At 41.2% G+C, this 19,399-nt stretch overlaps 1 protein-coding gene across 1 annotated transcript in view; it reads left to right on the top strand.

Annotated features, from left to right (window-relative positions):
* klhl29 (kelch-like family member 29) overlaps positions 1 to 19,399 on the top strand; it is a 310,192-nt gene that overhangs the window by 273,809 nt on the left and 16,984 nt on the right. The gene's annotated exons all lie outside the window — the stretch shown is intronic.

Raw genomic sequence — 19,399 nt, 5'->3', positions numbered from 1 at the left:
GGTTAATCCGTTCCAAGCCCGCAAAAAGATATATTTTTTTAATAAATCATAAGAGAGCATCATAATATGAAACTAATACATGTTAAAATTAGAAACCAGAAGCACAAAATGTAAAAATAACAAAGAAGAAAGGAAATCATTTACCAGTTCTTTGGTTACTGGTCCTCAGCAGTGTTTTTTGCCTGGCGTTTCTTGAAAAACGGATCCAACGACGTCTGCTTTTGACAATCCGTCGGAAATGCACGAGGCAGATGTCATCATAACGAGCGATACCCCAACTTGTCAACACCTTTTCTTGGTTATTCCTTTCTTTCATTTCGGCTGACTGCTGCATCCTCCTCCTTGACGTCTCTGTACTCCTCCACGGTGGTGTGTTTTCGTTCCTTTCTATTATCTCTTGCTTTGTTTCGATGGCCAGAAAAAGTCTCTCCCTCTTCTTTTCTCCTTGTCCACTTTTTGGCATGTCTTTCGTGTGGTCCGTTGTGAATGATAGCTCTTTGTAGCAGTACCGTACAGTAGACTGTTTATAGAGCGGGAAGGTGACACGAAGAGCATGCTGGGATTCAAGCATACGCACCGGATTGCACATACTATACTGTATTTTTCACTTAATATCCTGAACCGCCTTTGTAACTAGAGGCACTATTTTCCCAGTCAGATACTTTGTAACCTGAAACCTTTGTATGTAGAGACGTTTGTAAGTAGAAGGTACCACTTTAGCAGCTTATTCCATTTCGTTGGGTTGGCAATGAATGAGTCAAAAATTGGTTTGGTGTGAAAATAATATTTTGGGGGTCTTACTTGCACAATGTTTACCAAGTCAATGCAAAATTAATGAAAGAAAATGATCCCAAAAAATGGAGATACAAGATTTTCACATGACAGCGACGATATGTACCACAGCATGTCTTATTTTGATATTTGTCTTTTGTTCCTCTCAGGTATTGCTATATAAGCTAGCATTAGCGGTGCACCGGTATCAAATTGTTAGGGAAAAAAACGTATTGAATTAGTTATGTGACTCCACCAACCAAACACAAACTTCATTCTCCTAACAATGCATGCTGGTTTCTTAATTTAGGGAAAATATTGACAAGAGACCGGCATTTCCACACGGGGGCAGATTTATTTTCTTATAGTATTAAACTAAGTGAATTCCATCGAATTATTGTCGAATTAGTCTTCGTGTAGCCTCCTTCTCATTCTTCCGTCTTCCGTCTTCTGCCCACGTCTTTTCACAAGATGGGGTGTTGGCTCCTCCCCCATGGGTCGTGAGTCACATTAAACAAAAGCCGAAAAGAGCTTTAACTTCTGCAAAAAAACATAAGTGCTATTTTAATTTTTTTAACCCGTGCTTACAAAAGTGAGGGTGATCCATGGCTGGGGTGGGTCAGTTGCCACCTTCACCACCTCCTCGCCGGAAGGCGCCGCCATGTCTAAAGGACTCAGAACAACTTCTCCAAACAATGTCTCCTTTCCCACGTCCAGGCCGCACTGAACCCAAGCCTTCCCTGTGAAAAATCCCCACTGCATTCGATAACTGTAATTTGTATAAGATTGTATAAAATCCCTTATAGTCAACTAAATAAAATATAAAATCCTTCAACATGAATATCAGTTTTCGCAAGGGGAGTTGTGGGACTTTGCTTTTTTTATAAAAAAGAAAATTATTATTGTATTTGTTTATCACTAAGACATTTAAATGGAGAGAGAAAATATTGGTTTACTTTAATTATCGCTACCTGACCCCTCTTACCTTCGTGACTACGTCAATGTTGCCGTGCAAGTTCCCGTCCTTTTTAAAGAAGCGGCTGTTTCGGCTCGGCTCATCTGAAAGACCTGGCTCTTTTGCCATTCAAACGGCTCTTCGGATTTTTTCTGTTGCTCTTACCCATATATGACCGATTATCATGTACCATTATGCACAGAATGATTTCAAAAGGGAAAAAAATGCCAAAAATGGAAAAAATTAAGAGACACTAAAGAAAAAAAAAACACAAAAAGAAGAAAAAAGCAGGGGAAAAAGAAAAAACAACTAGTATTGTCGGAATGCCAACGGAGAGAACCTTGATTTGATGTCAGGTTTTAGACATGTTTGCTAATAATCTGTCTCTATTCCAGAAATTGCGTATTATTTTCCTGTGACTAGCTTGGACATTAAAACTTTGTAAAATGTAATATCATTCCTAATATTGTTGTCTGCCCTGCCGCAGTAGCAAAAGGCAGCAATGTCTTTCGGACTAGGCAGAGAGCAGCCTATGATTTTCTTGGCTGTGCTGATGACTCTCTGTAAGGTTCTCCTTTCAGTATACTCTCCACTATTTCTTTTAAAAGCCTCGCCCTGGATAGCAACATGTGGTTTTTGGACGTGGCTAATGCACGCTGGTCAGTTCGGGCCAAACCATTTGTGACACGGGGGTCAGATCTTGCAGCTAGCATTAACGTTAGCGCGTCTTCTCCCCCCTCCCCCCGGGAAAACCCGAAGCTTTCATCCGGTTCCATTTCAATGGAATGAGCCGGCTAATGTGCTTAGCGTAGAGTTTGTGCCGGGAGCTTGAAATCCTTGAAAAATGCTTATGTTTTAACGTTGCTTGTAAATGCTTGGAATTGTTGCCATGTTTCTTGGGTTAGGGGCTTCGGTTTGAAATTTGTTTGGTGTTTCTAAAATAGGATTGGGGGTAGAGTTAGAAACTAAGGTTAACATTTTTTGCATGCTATCTAGCTAACTTTTTTTTGGGCGGTTATCAAGCTATATTTTGGCCTCCTTTTTAGCTAGCTATCAAGCTTTGTTTTTTAGCTTTCTATTTTCTCTTTTAGCTAACTTTGTAGCTCTCTTTTAGTTTTTTGACCTGTTTACCTGTCTAACTAGCTATTTAGCGAGCTATCTAGCTTGCATTTTACATTTTTTACACGTTATCTAGTCCTATTTTGCCTAATTATTAGCTAACTATTTAGCTTTGTTTATAGCTTTCTAGCTACATAGCTAGCTTTGTTTTTAGCTTTCTATTACTCTTTTAGCTAACTATGTAGCTCCCTTTTATTTTTTTACCTGTTTACCTGTCTAACTAGCTATCTTCCAGGCTATTTAGCTCGCATTTTACATTTTTTGCACGTTATCTAGTTAAAATCCTACCCTTTTTGCTAGTTATCAAGCCCTATTTTGCCTATTTATTAGCTAACTATCTAGCTTTCTAGCTAGATAGCTAGCTTTGTTTTTAGCTTTCTATTTACCCTTCAGCTAACTATGTAGAGCTCCCTTTTAGTTTTTTTTTACCTGTTTACCTGTCTAGCTATTTAGCTAGCATTTTACAATTTTACAATGCTATCCAGCTAAGATCTATTTTTTTTGCTAGTTATCAAGCTATATTTTGGCCTCTTTTTCAGCTAGCTAGCTTTGGTTTTAGCCTTCTAGCTAGCTAGCTTTGTTTTTAGCTTTCGATTTACTCTTTTAGCTAACTATGGAGCTCCCTTTTAGTTTACCTGTTTACGTGTCTAGCTAGCTATCTCCCTAGCTATTTCTTCAGCTTTATAGCTAGTGTTTTACAATTTTAGCATGCTATCCAGCTAACATCTTCCCTTTTTTGCTAGTTATCAAGCTATATTTTGGCCTCCTTTTCAGCTAGCTAGCTAGCTTTGGTTTTAGCTTTCTATCCCGATATTTAGATGGCTTTTTATACTTTTAGCTAACTATGTACCTCCCATTTAGTTTTTTACCCGTTTACCTGTCTAGCTAGCGATCTTCCTAGCTATTTAGCAAGCTATCTAGCTAGCACTTTACGGGTTTTTTTTGGGCACGTTATCTAGCTATTATCTTACCCTTTTTGATAGTTATCAGGCTATATTTTGGCTTTTTTTAAGCTAGCTAGCTAGCTTTGTTTTTAGCTTTCTGTCGGATTATTAAGATGACATTTTACTCTTCAAGCTAGCTATCGATCTCCTTTTTTATTTTTTATCTGTCTAGCTAGCTATTGTTTTACCTATTTATCTATTTAGCAATGCATTTCAAACTGGGGACCTTTAGCGCTAATGACTAACAAAAATTAGCTTGAAGCTTGAAAAAGAGTGGAGACCCCTTTCATAGACCATAGATTGTAACAGCTCTAAGAAAGCACGAAGCATGTGCTAGCAGCAAGATGAGGGACTTTATTTTAGTGCTCAACAACAACTACTAAAACCATTCATGGTACCAGAAAAATGTGGCTTTGAAAAACCTTCCTAGTAGCTAAAACGATGCCTTGAAAAAAGGTGAGCGACTCGTTACAGGGAAGATGAGGAAGAGTAGAAATCTTTTCTTTTTTTTCCCGCGGTTGTTGTTGTGGTGCGCGGAGTTTGCGAGAATTTACTGGCAAAGTTTTCTGGAGATTTGAATTGTAGCCACACACGCTTGTTTTGTTTTTTGAATGACACACAAGCTATCGGGTCTTTTAGCTATCTCTTCAAGAGATGCTAGGAGGATGCTAGCTACTCCTGAAACACCAGAATAGGATTAGCATGTGTGTAAGATGGCGTGTCGATCGGTGTGGTAAACGCACGGTCCGCGGGCCAGGCCGAGGGGAGCGGCAGCGGAAAAAGAGCCAAGCAATGACTTGCAGTTTTAAATGTGTCCACTTGATGTCACTAAAACTCGGGGACACTTTTAAAACAATTTCTTTCTCGCTTTATCTCTTTCTTTCACACTTTTTTTCTTTCATGTTCTTTCTTCCTCTCGTTTTCTTTCTCTTTCTTTTCTCTAGTTCCCGTTTTCCTTGTCTCCCTCCGTCTCTTTCTTTCTCTCTTTTGTATTTGTATTTCTTTGTGGCTCACTTTTTTCTCTATCTTTATTTACCTCTTTCTTGATCCCTTTCTTTCTGTTGCTCTCGTTCTTTTTCTTTCTTTCTTACCTATTTTCTTTCTTTGTTTAGTTCCTTCTTCCTCTATTTCTTTCTTTTTATCTTTTTTTTTCTGGATTTCTTGTTTCTTATATCTTTCTTTCTCCCCCGTCTCTCCCTCTCATGTTTTTTATCTTTCTTTCTCTCCCTGTCTCTTTAATTGTCTTGTTTCCTTTTTCATTTCTTTCCTTTTCTCTCTTTTTCTGTCTTTATTTCTTTCTGTTTCTATTTTCTCCCCCTGTCTTTTTCTCTCCTGTATATCTCTTTTATCTCTCCTGTCCCTCTTTTCTCTTTATTGGCCCTTTCTGTCACCCTCTCTCTCATTTTATCTATCATTTTCGCTCTCGTTCGCTCTCTTTTGCTTTCTCTCTTTTGCTTTCTCTCTTTTGCTTTTTCTCTTTTTCTCTCTCCTTCTTGATGTTCTCTCTTTCGCTTTCTCTCTTTTTAGCTTTCTATCTCTTTCGCTTTCCTCTTTCTCTTTTGCTTTCTATCTTTCTCTTTTGCTTCCACTATTTCTCTTCTCTTTTTCTCTTTTGCTTTCTTTCTCTTTTTCGTTTGCTTTCTCCCGCTTTCACTTTTTCTCTCTTTTGCTTTCTCTCTTCTGCTTTCTCTATTTGTCTCCTCCTCTTTTTCTCTTTTGCTTTCTAACTTTCTCTTTCTCTTTTTTGCTTTCTCTTTTTCTCCTCTTTTTCTCTTGCTTTCTCTTTCTTTTTCGTTTGTTTTCTCTCTTGCTTTCACTTTTTCTCTCATGCGTTCTCTTTTGCTTTTTCTCTTTTTGCTGTCTCTTATTTCTCTCCAACTCATTTAGTCCGGCCCCTGCGAGAGCGATTCTTCGACCACGTTGGCCCCTTAGCTCCATTGAGTTTGACCGCCCCCTGGTGTTAGAAGCTAGCAAACTCTCCAATCCTTTGATTTTCCTTCTTTCTCGATCAAAGCCTTATTACCTCCGACGCAGTACCTTAATACCGGCTGACGGTCGTTTCCGAAAGGCGGAACGGCGGCTAAAATGATTCACGAGTAAACGGGTGGCGGCGGCGAGCAGCCGGCGGGCCGCGCGGACCCCGGGGACGGGTGTCGTAAATTCCGGGCCGAAGCCGCTGCCCGGCGACGTTCCTGACAGATTATCAGTACGCTATTTATTTCGCGGCGGCCGTAAATAAAAAGGAAATCTCCTCTCCAGCACAGCCGACACTTTAATACCGCTCCGGCTTTTTAAACGTGACGGACGAGAGCGATGATGATATATATATAACCCGGAGTTACGAAACTCAGAGTTCAGAGGTCCGGGTTATGAACCAAACGTATGGTTTTGTTTTACTCTCGCATTGGACAAATATTCGAATGGACAAACTAATAAAAAGGAAATGTACTTGTTAGCTCCTAGTCCAGTTTGCTTTTTAGAAGAAAAAAAATGCTCTAAAAACTAAACGGAATGAAAAAATACGATCTATAACCATCAATGAGTTAAATCATTTGAGTTAAAAAAAAAAATATATATATATATATATATATATATATATATATATATATATATATATAAACTCCTTATGTATTGCATAAAAATATTCAAGAAAAAAGACCCGAAAACCCTATTAAAAAGATCTAAAATAATGAAAATGGCCTCGGGGTGCTGTGTTTGTAGTTGAGCAACAGCAGAGTGGATGATGTCACACGCTAGCCCAAAAGTTACGATACCAAATTATTCGAATTAGTTATCTGACTCCATTAACCAAACACAAACTTTATTCTCCTAACAATGCATGCTCCTTTCTTTATTTTAGGGAAAAATATTGACAAGAGACAGGCTTTTCCACACGAGGGCAGATTTATTTTCTTAAAGTATTTATTAAGTGCGGAGTTTGTATGTTCTCCCCGTGCTTGCGTGGGTTTCCTCCGGGCACTCCGGTTTCCTCCCACATTCCAAAAACATGCATTTCAGGTGAATTGGCCGGTCCAAATTGTCCCTAGGTGTGAATGAGCGAGCGAGTTGTCTGTCCCTGTGTGCGCTGCGATTGGCTGGCAACCAATTCAGGGTGTCCCCTGCCCACTGCCCGATGATTGCTGGGATGGGCTCCAGCACACCTACTGAGGATGAGCTCCATTAACCAAACACAAACTTTATTCTCCTAACAATGCGTGCTCCTTTCTTAATTTTAGGGAAAAATATTGACGAGAGACGGGCTTTTCCACACGGGGGCAGATTTATTTTCTTAAAGTATTAAGTGAATTCCATCGAATTTAGCCGGATTATTTGTCTAATTAGTCTTCGTCGAGCCTCCCATCTTTCGTCTCTGCTCCCGTCTCTCTCTCTTCTTCCGTCTTCCGTCTTTTTGACACGTCGGGGCATCGGCCACCCCCCATGGCCGGGCCAGGAACTCCTCACGTGGCCTCCACCTAGTTGCCACCTCGACTGGACCGCTCAAAACATTCCCACGTCATCAGGACTCCGTTCTCCAAACATCGCCTACCACCTGCGTCAAAAACTCTGTCATCAACAGAACAAAACAAAACATTCGCATTCGGAACGGCGCGACCTGACCTTAAGCCTCTGTGAAAAATCTTCATTGCATTCAATAACATAACTGTAATTTGTATTATATTAAATCCCTTATAGTCAAACAAATAAAATAAAAAATCCTTCAAGTGTCATAATTTGAGGTGAAGGAAACAAAAAAAAGGTCCAAATATTTGATGAAAACTACTTTTGCTAACCCCCACGGTGACAATAGTTCAACAGGGATAATGGATCACAGCCAAAACAATGCAGTTCACCATGGCTCCCTGAACCAAAAAAATAAGCAAACTGCCTGCCCCTGATCTCAGTTAGTTGACCAAAGATAATGTATTATGACTCTTCATTTTGAAAAAAAAAACGGCACGCATATGACGCACCTTTTTTCGCTACACCCCAGTTCTCAGCAATATTTGACTGGGGATAATAGATTGCAGCCAAATACCGAAGCTCATTTTTGGCAGGTGGCGCACTTTAGCGGGCGGAATCTTTAAAAAAAAAAGTGCTCTGATAGTCCCTGCTCTCAGGAATAGTCAATTGGGGATAGTGGATCGCAGCCAAAGCTGTGCGTTTTGTTTTTGGTGAATAAGAACAGCATCCTTCCCAACAAAAGTGCCTTGTGCCGGTTGCTACTCGCGGCAACGTGGTTAGGGATAATGGATCGCTACTGTGTGATTACTGTTCATTTGAAGTGGGAAGGAATAGAAGAGCTGCCATGCAAGACAAAAAAATCCTCTCTTGGCCTGTGCTATCAGCTGGGGATAACTGATCACAGCTGAACGATGCATTGAATTTGGGGAAAAAAAGGGAAAAAAGCCAGCCAGGCATTTGAGACAGTCGAAAAAACCTTTCAGCAGCGCAAACCCCAAAAATAGTCCTCTTCTCCCTGTTTTCAGCAATAGTCGACTGAGGATAACAGATCTCAGACGCAACTGTGCATTTCATTGACAAATGTGCCTTCTGACAGTCCCTGCTTGCAGCAATATGTGAATGGGGTTAATGGTATAAGTGCAGTTCATTTTAGGCGGAAATACAATTTAGGGAAAAAGCCCCCCATTCCTGCCAAATGCGATCAGGGATAATGGATCATGGCTGTACCGTTGTAGTTTACTTTTTGGTCAAAGGAACAGCAAAAAAGAGCAGCCAGGCCTGACAAAAATACATTCCGCTGGCCCCTTTTACAGCAAAATGCGGGCGGGGATAATGGATCGTGGGATCTTTTCTGAACATGTAATGCACTGGGGCCACAGAGTAGCCAGTGATAATGGTGTTTAAATCACTAAAAACAGGATTTAGTGTTTTCTAAAAAAAATTTAAAAAGACAAATTTTAATGAGAAATCCAATCAGAATATTTTTTTGTGTTGCCGGTGTTAAATATGCGGCTTGTGGGCCGGATCAGGGCTGCCAAAGGATTAAATCCAAGCTGCGAGAAGTGCAAGAGAAAAATGAACTGCAGTGTTAAATATGTCCACTTGATGTCGCCAAAGCCTGGCCCCTCTCACAACGACACTGTAGCTTTATTTTTCTCTCCTTCTCGCTACTTTTTTTTCTCTGTCTCCTCTCTTTTTCTCTTTTTCTCTTTCTCTCTTCTCCCCTCATATATCTCTTTTGCCGTGTCTTTCTTTCTTTTCCACTTCCTCTATCTCTCTCTCTCTCTGTAATTCTTTCTTTCTTGTTATCTCTCTCCCTCTTTATCTATATTTATCTTTTCTTTTCTCTCTTGCTTCCCTTTCTCTGTCTCTCTCTCTCTCGCCCTCTTTTTCTCCCCCTCACCCTTTTGTTTTCTTAAATCAACTACTCCGGCCCCCTTGAGAGTTTTTCTTCTACGATGTGGCCCCCGAGCCCAAATGACTTTGACACCTCCGGTGTAACCCCCAAAAATAGCCACTTGTTAAAACCCTTTGTTAGGGAAAAAAAACGATATTACAAATTGTTCGAATTAGTTAACTGACTCCATTAACCAAACACAAACTTTATCCTCCTAACAATGCATGCTCGTTTCTTAATGGGAAAATGAACAAAGATAGCCGGCCACGGGGGCAGATTTTTTTTCTTAAAGTATTTAACTAAGTGAATTTCATTGAATTTCGTCGAATTATTGTCGAATTAGCCTAATTAGTCTTTGTCGAGCCAGCTTCACCACCTCCTCGCCGAAAGGCGCCGCCATGTCTAAAGGACTCACACCAACAAAGCTCATCGGAACAACTTTTCCAAACAATGTCTCCTTTTTCCGCCTCAGCCCTTGTCGCTGTTCTTGTTGTTTTTCTGTAAACATCATTCTTGCCCCACAGCCCAGCCAGTGAATATCTTTAGTTTTTAAATGTAATTTGTATTTGATTGTAAAAATTCCCTTATAGTCAATTAATGAAAATAAAAAATCCTTCACCTTGACAAAAAACTACTATAACAAACCGGTCCAAGTGAAAATACTGTCAATCGGTTGCCAATTTGAGTCCAGCTGAGGCTCCGCCCCCGAATCCTTCCGTCGGTCCGTCCGTGTTGTTAAGCTAGCAGGTGTCTGTTTTGCCACCGGGGCGCTAATAGCATTCGGGAATCATTACTCAGCGGATAGCAACGACTGCTGTGTTTGATATTGGGATGGCGGCGGCGGGACGCCGGGACAGCTGCAAATTGATTTGCCGCGTGGCTCCGAGCCTGATGGATGCGCCGGGACGTGAGCGCCGCTTTCTACGTGCCCACTTGAGTATGTATAGTAGACGAGCCGTTGTCGGGAACGTGAGCCTTCCTACATCGTCGAGGGCTTAAATACCGATACGTTCACATTTCTGAAAATGATCATATTTTTAGCAAAAAGTCATGTAAATTAAGATAAAATCGTTACACTACGTAAGAATTTAATTTGCTCTGGGAGTAGCTTCGGAAACTGAAAATGTTGTAAGTAGAGACGCGTTTTGAATGTAAAAGTGCTAATCCGTTCCAAACCCCACCAAAGTACAGTATTTTTTTTTTTCTAAATTATAAAATTACTAGAACATGAAACAAATACCTGTTGGAATCATATTACCGCACAATAAAGATAAAACGAGAGGCACATAGTGTAAAAAAACCAAGAATAAAGCAAATAATAAACAGAGTACTTTTAACTGTCCTCTTCGGTTACTGGTCCTCAGCAGTGTTTTTTGCCTGGCGTTTCTTGAAAAACTGATCCAACAAGGTCTGCTTTTGACAATCCGATGTATAAGTGCGACGCAGACGTCATGATAACGAGTGATATCCGGACCCGTCAACTTTACCTGGGTGATTCCTTTTCATATTCTAAGACTTAATGGAAGTTTGCCTGGTACAGCCTGGTGGAGCCCATCCCTCTCCGCGCCAGCATTTGTTACGATCTGGTCTCAAACCGGAGACCTTTTGCATGATAGACGAATCTGCAAACCACTGCGTGAGGGAAACATGTTACCCCTTCAAAAAAACACCCTCGCTTTTAAGTGTCCAGCAGAGAATTTTAGCCCACCCCATTTCTGACATAGCAAAAAGGAAAGTTGACTGTGAGGGCCGCCGTTTTCAGGACAAGTGTAATTTGCAGATTTTCACTGAGTGGGCTACAGGTCACGCTGTTCCAAATGCGGAATGTTTTGGCTGGGGAATTTTGATAACAGGACTCTGACAGGGGACGGCAGGCGATGTTTTAAAACAAGGCCCTGATGACGTGGAAAAGCTCAGTGTTGTTTTGAGTTTTTCCAGACATCGAGGCGAGGTGGTGGAGCCCACGTGGGGGCTTCATTGGCACGCCCATGGGAGGAGCCGGTACACCAGCTTGCGGAAAAAACGCGGGCCTAGTGGAGAAGCAGAAGATCGAGAAAGGAGGCTTGACAGAGACTCAAGCGACACTAATTCGGCTAATTCGATGGAGTTCACTTAGTTAAATTGTTTAAGAAATTAAATCTGCCGCCGTGTGAAAATGCCTGCTATTCTTGTCCATCTCTTCCTTGAAGAAACGAGCGCGCATTGTTGGGTGAATGTAGGTTGTGTCTGGTTAATGGAGTCGGATAACTCATTCGAACAATTTGGTAAACGCTACATTTTAAGATTAAATTCTTAACAGTTGGCTCGGGCATATGATAAGGATGCCTCCTGGTATTCCAGGCATGTCCCACTGACAGGAGCCCCCGGGGACGAACCAGGAGACGCTGAAAAGGCTCCATCTCTAGGCTGGTCTGGGAACACCTCTAGATCCAGTCGGTGGCTGGGGATAGGGAGGTCCGGGCTTCCCTGCTGAGGCTGCTGCCTCTCGATATGACCTTACATAAGCGGCGATGAGGGGGCCCTATCATGGATGGAAAGCCGGAGCTAGCTAAGCAGCTAGCGGCGTTATAAGTCTTTGGTACCGTCTGTAATCATGGGAACTCTCGACCAAATAAGAGCGACAAACTGGCTGTGCTGGTGAAAAACAAAGCGTACAGGGAGTGCAGTTTGCTGTGTTTTACGGAAATTTGGCTCACGTCTAGCATCCAGGACGCTAACGTGGAGCTACCCGAAGCTATCCGGAGCTACCCGGCTCCACGCTGTTAGACAGAGACACGAAAGCCTGCGGGAAGCGGAGAGGAGGAGGACTCGCTATCTACGTGAACACGAGGTGGTGTAACCCTGGGCACAAAGATTTCCATCTGCTGCAGGGACGTCAAACTTTTTGCCTAGCGTGTGACGTCATCCACTCCGCTGTTGCTGTTGTTGTTGTTGTTGAGTCACTTAATGCGCCCAAGGTAATCCTTAGTAGCGCTAGACTCGCTTGTGGGAGGCTCTGTCGTTCTCCGAAGGAGAGGGGGCTGCGACTGTCCTGTGGGCAGGTCGTACAGGTGATTGGGGTGTGGTCGCAGCGAACGGTTCGAAAGCACCACTGTCATTTGGACTGGGGCCGGGGTTGCTCTCGATGTCGCCCGCCCTGAGAAGAACAGAGAGAGGAGAGTAGAAGAGAGAGAAAGAAAAGGACAGAGAGAAAGAGAGACAGAGTAAAACGCAAAAGGGGGGAAAAGAGAGTGAGAGAGGAGGGGAGAGAGTAGGAAAGAGAGGGATAAAGAAAATGGGAGACAAGTGTGTAAAGGGGGAAGAGAGAAAAGGAGAGAGGACCAAGAAAGAAAGAGAGAGCGAGTCTGAGTGGATTGAGTTGGATTCGCAGGACACCACAGGAAGGTTCCTAGTCTTTGTCCTGGCTCTGCTGTTGCTAAACTACAACGCAGCACCCCGAGGCCATCCTGTTAATCTATTAATAAACAACAAAAGGATACTGCTGGAAGTGTGAATTTTCCTACGGGGATGAATAAAGTATCTATCTCTAGCTCTCTCTCTAGCTCTCTCTCTAGCTCTCTCTCTTGCTCGCTCGCGCTCTCTCTTGCTCGCTCTTGCTCGCGCTCTCTTGTTCGCTCGCTCGCGCTCTCTCTCGTTCGCTCTCCCTCTCTCGCTTTCTCTCTCTCTTTTTCTCTCTTTCTCTCTCTTATTCTTTCTCTTTATTTTTCTCTTTCTCTCTCTCCTTCTTTCTCCTTTTCTTTGTCTTTCTCTCTTTCTTTCTCTTTCTTTCTTTTTCTCTCTTTCTTTCTTTTTCTCTTGCTTGTGCTCACTCTTTTTCTCCTTCTCTCGCTCTCTCTCTCTCTTTGTCTTTCTCTCTTTCTTTCTCTTTCTTTCTTTTTCTCTCTTTTTCTCTTTCTTTTTCTCTCTCTCTCACTCTCTCTCTTTCTTTCTCTCTCTCTCTCTCCTTCTCTCTCTCTCTCTCTCTCTCTCTCTCTCTCAGATAATAGAGGGATGTTGATGGCGAGTCTGCACGACCACCTCGCCGCCCGATTCGCAGCTCTTGCCGCCGTTGCCCCCCGCCCCGCCCCCCCCCCCCCCCCCCTCGATATCTTGGGCGCTTCTCACCGGGAAATTGGAGCTCACGGTCGCAATTATACCTTCAATCAAAGCAGCCGGGACGCGGCCTTTTTCCTCTTCGCGAATCAACACGTGACTGTTCCCGTCGCTAATGATCGCCACCTTCTTTATTATTTTTTTCAAAAGGAAGCGAGTTGTGCGGGTACGGAGGACGAAGGGGGGTTCTTTTAACTAGCAATCAGGTGCCGTTGATCCTACGACGAAGCAATATGATTGCGCCATATTGAATAATTCATGGCCGTCTAACGACGCGTCAATCACGTCGCCCCGCTTTTGTTTTATTTATTGCGGGCGCAACTTCCCGCGTCCTTCAAGCGCCATTGCCTCTCAATATCGCACCGGGAACCGTTAGCGACCACGATCGGGTCGTTTTGGGCGAACCCGACTCGGTGATGATCGGGACCGCTTAACATTTGGTCGTAAGAGTTCATCCTGGTTATATTCAGCAGAGTCGATATGGCTAATTAAGCTCATTATAGCGAAGACCAGAAGCTCTGAAGGATTTTTAGTGGCTCCCTTCCAGCCTGCCCAAATATTTGCTGGGATTGGCTGATGCTATGCTTACTCATGCTAGCTGTAAACACTGATTGGTCAACGCTAACTGCTTCTTGCTTACAAATTATGCTAACAGCTACTTGCTAACAGTTAAATATTGACAATTTATGCTTGCAGCTTCGTGCTGAGAAATGATGATGATGTCTAATTGTTATAGCTTACTGCTATATGCTAACTGCTTCATAATATCCAATTATGATAATGGTTACATGCTAAGTCAAGTCAAGTCATTTTTATTTGTATAGCCCTTAATCACAATTAGTCTCTAAGGGCTTCTCCTACTTTCTTACAACTTATGCTAATGGATACATGCTAACAGGTCAAAATTGACAAATTATGCTAACAGCTACAGCCTGACAAATTACGCTCACGGCTACATGTTAACGCTTCATGCTAACGGCTAGAGGCTAACTTTTTCTTGCTTACAAATTATGCTAACAGCTACTTGCTAACAGTTAAATAGTGACAATTTATGCTTGCAGCTTCATGCTGAGAAATGATGATGATGTCTAATTGTTATAGCTTACTGCTATATGCTAACTGCTTCATAATATACAATTATGCTAACGGGTACATGCTAACTCCTACTTTCTTACAACTTATGCTAATGGGTACATGCTAACAGGTCAAAATTGACAAATTATGCTAACAGCTACAGCCTGACAAATTACGCTCACGGCTACATGTTAACGCTTCATGCTAACGGCTAAAGGCTAACTTTTTCTTGCTTACAAATTATGCTAACAGCTACTTGCTAACAGTTAAATATTGACAATTTATGCTTGCAGCTTCGTGCTGAGAAATGATGATGATGTCTAATTGTTATAGCTTACTGCTATATGCTAACTGCTTCATAATATCCAATTATGATAATGGTTACATGCTAAGTCAAGTCAAGTCATTTTTATTTGTATAGCCCTTAATCACAATTAGTCTCTAAGGGCTTCTCCTACTTTCTTACAACTTATGCTAATGGATACATGCTAACAGGTCAAAATTGACAAATTATGCTAACAGCTACAGCCTGACAAATTACGCTCACGGCTACATGTTAACGCTTCATGCTAACGGCTAGAGGCTAACTTTTTCTTGCTTACAAATTATGCTAACAGCTACTTGCTAACAGTTAAATAGTGACAATTTATGCTTGCAGCTTCATGCTGAGAAATGATGATGATGTCTAATTGTTATAGCTTACTGCTATATGCTAACTGCTTCATGATATCCAATTATGCTAACGGGTACATGCTAACTCCTACTTTCTTACAACTTATGCTAATGGGTACATGCTAACAGGTCAAAATTGACAAATTATGCTAACAGCTACAGCCTGACAAATTACGCTCACGGCTACATGTTAACGCTTCATGCTAACGGCTAAAGGCTAACTTTTTCTTGCTTACAAATTATGCTAACAGCTACTTGCTAACAGTTAAATATTGACAATTTATGCTTGCAGCTTCGTGCTGAGAAATGATGATGATGTCTAATTGTTATAGCTTACTGCTATATGCTAACTGCTTCATAATATCCAATTATGATAATGGTTACATGCTAAGTCAAGTCAAGTCATTTTTATTTGTATAGCCCTTAATCACAATTAGTCTCTAAGGGCTTCTCCTACTTTCTTACAACTTATGCTAATGGATACATGCTAACAGGTCAAAATTGACAAATTATGCTAACAGCTACAGCCTGACAAATTACGCTCACGGCTACATGTTAACGCTTCATGCTAACGGCTAAAGGCTAACTTTTTCTTGCTTACAAATTATGCTAACAGCTACTTGCTAACAGTTAAATAGTGACAATTTATGCTTGCAGCTTCATGCTGAGAAATGATGATGATGTCTAATTGTTATAGCTTACTGCTATATGCTAAATGCTTCATGATATCCAATTATGCTAACGGGTACATGCTAACTCCTACTTTCTTACAACTTATGCTAATGGGTACATGCTAACAGGTCAAAATTGACAAATTATGCTAACAGCTACATCTTGACAAATTATGCTCACAGCTACATGTTAACGCTTCATGCTAACGGCTAAAGGCTAACTGCTTCTTGCTTACAAATTATGCTAACAGCTACTTGCTAACAGTTAAATATTGACAATTTATGCTTGCAGCTTCATGCTGAGAAATGATGATGATGTCTAATTGTTATAGCTTACTGCTATATGCTAACTGTTTCATGATATCCAATTATGCTAACGGGTACATGCTAACTCCTACTTTCTTACAAATTATGCTATTGGCTACATGCTAACAGGTCAAAATTGACAAATTATGCTAACAGCTACATCTTGACAAATTATGCTCACAGCTACATGTTAACGCTTCATGCTAACGGCTAAATGCTAACTTTTTCATGCTTACAAATTATGCTAACAACTACTTGCTAACAGTTAAATATTGACAATTCATGCTTGCACCTTCAAGCTGAAAAAATATGATAATGTCTAATTGTTATAGCTTCACGTTTACTGCTATATGCTAAATGCTTCATGCTATCAAATTATGCTAACAACTACTTGCTAACAGTTGAATATTGACAATTTATGCTTGCAGCTTCATGCTGAGAAATGATGATGATGTCTAATTGTTATAGCTTACTGCTATATGCTAACTGCTGTTTTTTCCACAGTTATCATTTTTTTGGCTTCTCCTTTTAGCACCGCCTTCATAATTTATGATAATCAGGATATTGGTTTCCATGGTTTTTATGTTTTTGCTTCTCCCTTTAAGCCTCTCCTTCGTATTTCGTGATAATCGCAAGTGACGTTTTTATAGTTATGTTTTTGCTTCTCCCTTTAGCATGTTCCTTGTAATTCATGATAATCACAAGCTTCAACTCCATGGTTGTTTTTGCTTCTCTCTTGAGCATCTTCTTCGCAATTTATGATGATCACAGCCCATTGTTTCCACGGTTATGTTTTTGCTTCACCTTTAAGCAACTTATTCGTAATTGATAATTGCGAGCTCTGTTTCCATAGTTATTATGTTTTATTGATTCTCTCCTTAGCCACTTTGTAAGTCATGATAAACACCTATTCATTTCCATGGTTTTAATGTTTTTGCTTCTTCCTTTAATATCTCCATCATTCATGACAACCAAGAGCTTTGTTTCCATGGTTATCATAGTTTTGCTTCGTTCTTTTATCAACTTCTTTATAATACACAATAATGGCAAATTTCGTTTCTGTGGTTATGCCTTGGGACTCATAGCTAATACAGTAAAAAAATACAGTATGGTATTGTACTGAACTAATCAACATTTGATTTACTCTCAATGTGATGGTACCTAAATTGGTACAGTGGAGTTAGTGGGTGGATGCAGAAAGAAGGGGAGACAGGGGATTAAAAATAAAAAAAGCTTTTAACCTTCCACTCACTTTTAAGAATTCCTTGTTTTACTCATCTACTTATTCTTATTTTATATGAGTGCCTGCATCGTTGGCCTTGTAATTTAGCAAGGGTGTGTGCTTTTGTTTCATTTCTTGATCAACACAAGCTTCGCTTCCATGGTTATCATGATTTGGCATATCCTTTAAGCATCACAGCAAACTGGGATCCTTAGCCAAAACAGTACAAAAATACTGTAATGTATTGCACGGATTTGCCATCTTTAGGAAAGCATACGATGTGAAAGTCATTGTGGGAAGTAGTTCGACCAGTATCATGTTAGCATATTCATGCGCAAATCATTGCAGATGAGCATTTTATATGACATACACCAATAGCAAAAAGGTATCTTAAGCATTGTAACCATACAAATATATATACGAATTGTAGATGTTTTTGGACATGTTTTTGTCTTATAGTAGGGAAAACGTCATAAAAAGGGGAAGAGAAAAAACATTTGATTTCACATCGTAACATATATGTATCCGAAAACGGGGGACGCCATATCCTGGGGGTGCACTGCGGTTCTTTTGGGAATTCGTTTTGTGTCTTAATTTAACGTTGGATGTGTCAGGATGAGAGCTAAGAGACAGAATAACGCTGAGAACCCAAAGGAGCTCAAAAAAAACTCCAAGAGTTATCTCCTTGCTATGTTAGCTCAGATGAGCTTCAAGTAAGCGCCTCCAGCCGAGGAACTTATTTGTGGGTGGTGACCCCGCAACAGTCGGGGACAAGAGGCCCCTGCCGAGTTAATCCCTTGCTACTCCGGATTAGCCCAACTAGCGGCGGTTGCACCCGCTGAGCTGTCAAGGTTGACGCACCCTCCCTACCCGGGAACCCCACCCCCTGGTGCGACACCCTCCATCCTCGCTGAGGGGATGAAGACAAACGCCCGTTGCGTCCTATCCTCACGAATCATGCACCGTTTTTGTAAAAGCCAGGGTTCCTACGCCTTTTTCATGGCCAAATTCCAAAACTTTTTAGGACTTTCAATGCCAATTTGTCAATTGCTCCAACACAGTAATGCCTTGGTCATCGCTGTTATTGGGGGGCAGAACCCCACGTGAAAATCGGCATGTATGGCAGTGCCACCAGGGGTCAGACAGAGAGACAGAGAGAGAGAGAGAGAGAGAGAGAAAAGAAAAATATGAGGGGAGAGAGAGAGAGAGAAAAAAGAAAAATATGAGGGGAGAGAGAGAGAGAGAGAGAGACAGGGAGAAAAAAAAATATGAGGGGAGAGAGAGAGAGAGAGAGAGAGACAGGGAGAAAAAAAAATATGAGGGGGGAGAGAGAGAGAGGGAGAAAAAAGAAAAATATGAGGGGAGAGAGAGAGAGAGAGAAAAAAAAGAAAAATATGAGGGGAGAGAGAGAGAGAAAAAAGAAAAATTTGAGGGGAGAGAGAGAGAAAAGAAAAATATGAGGGGAGAGAGAGAGAGAGAGAGAGAGAGAGAGAGAGAAAAGAAAAATATGAGGGGAGAGAGAGAGAGAGAGAGAGAGAAAAAAGAAAAATATGATGGGAGAGAGAGAGAGAGAAAAGAAAAATATGAGGGGAGAGAGAGAGAGAGAGAAAAAAAAAGAAAAATATGAGGAGAGAGAGAAAAGAAAAATATGAGGGGAGAGAGAGAAAAGAAAAATATGAGGGGAGAGAGAGAGAGAGAGAGAGAGAGAGAAAAGAAAAATATGAGGGGAGAGAGAGAAAAAAGAAAAATATGAGGGGAGAGAGAGAAAAAATAAAAATATGAGGGGAGAGAGAGAAAAGAAAAATATGAGGGGAGAGAGAGAGAGAGAGAGAGAGAGAAAAGAAAAATATGAGGGGAGAGAGAGAGAGAGAGAAAAGAAAAATATGAGGGGAGAGAGAGAAAAAAGAAAAATATGAGGGGAGAGAGAGAGAGAGAAAAGAAAAATATGAGGGGAGAGAGAGAGAGAGAGAGAGAGAAAAGAAAAATATGAGGGGAGAGAGAGAGAGAGAGAGAGAGAAAAGAAAAATATGAGGGGAGAGAGAGAGAGAGAGAAAAAAGAAAAATATGAGGGGAGAGAGAGAGAGAGAGAAAAAAGAAAAATATGAGGGGAGAGAGAGAGAGAGAGAAAAAAGAAAAATATGAGGGGAGAGAGAGAGAGAGGGAGAAAAAAATATGAGGGGGGAGAGAGAGAGAGAGAGAGAGAGAGAGAGAGAG

This window comes from Urocampus carinirostris, chromosome 20 (genome assembly GCF_059441175.1).
Source record: "Urocampus carinirostris isolate Australia breed hairy pipefish chromosome 20, RoL_Ucar_1.0, whole genome shotgun sequence".
NCBI classification, from domain to species: Eukaryota; Metazoa; Chordata; class Actinopteri; order Syngnathiformes; family Syngnathidae; genus Urocampus; species Urocampus carinirostris.
Note: the sequence above shows the minus strand (reverse complement) of the source record. Positions and strands in the feature narration are given on the sequence as shown.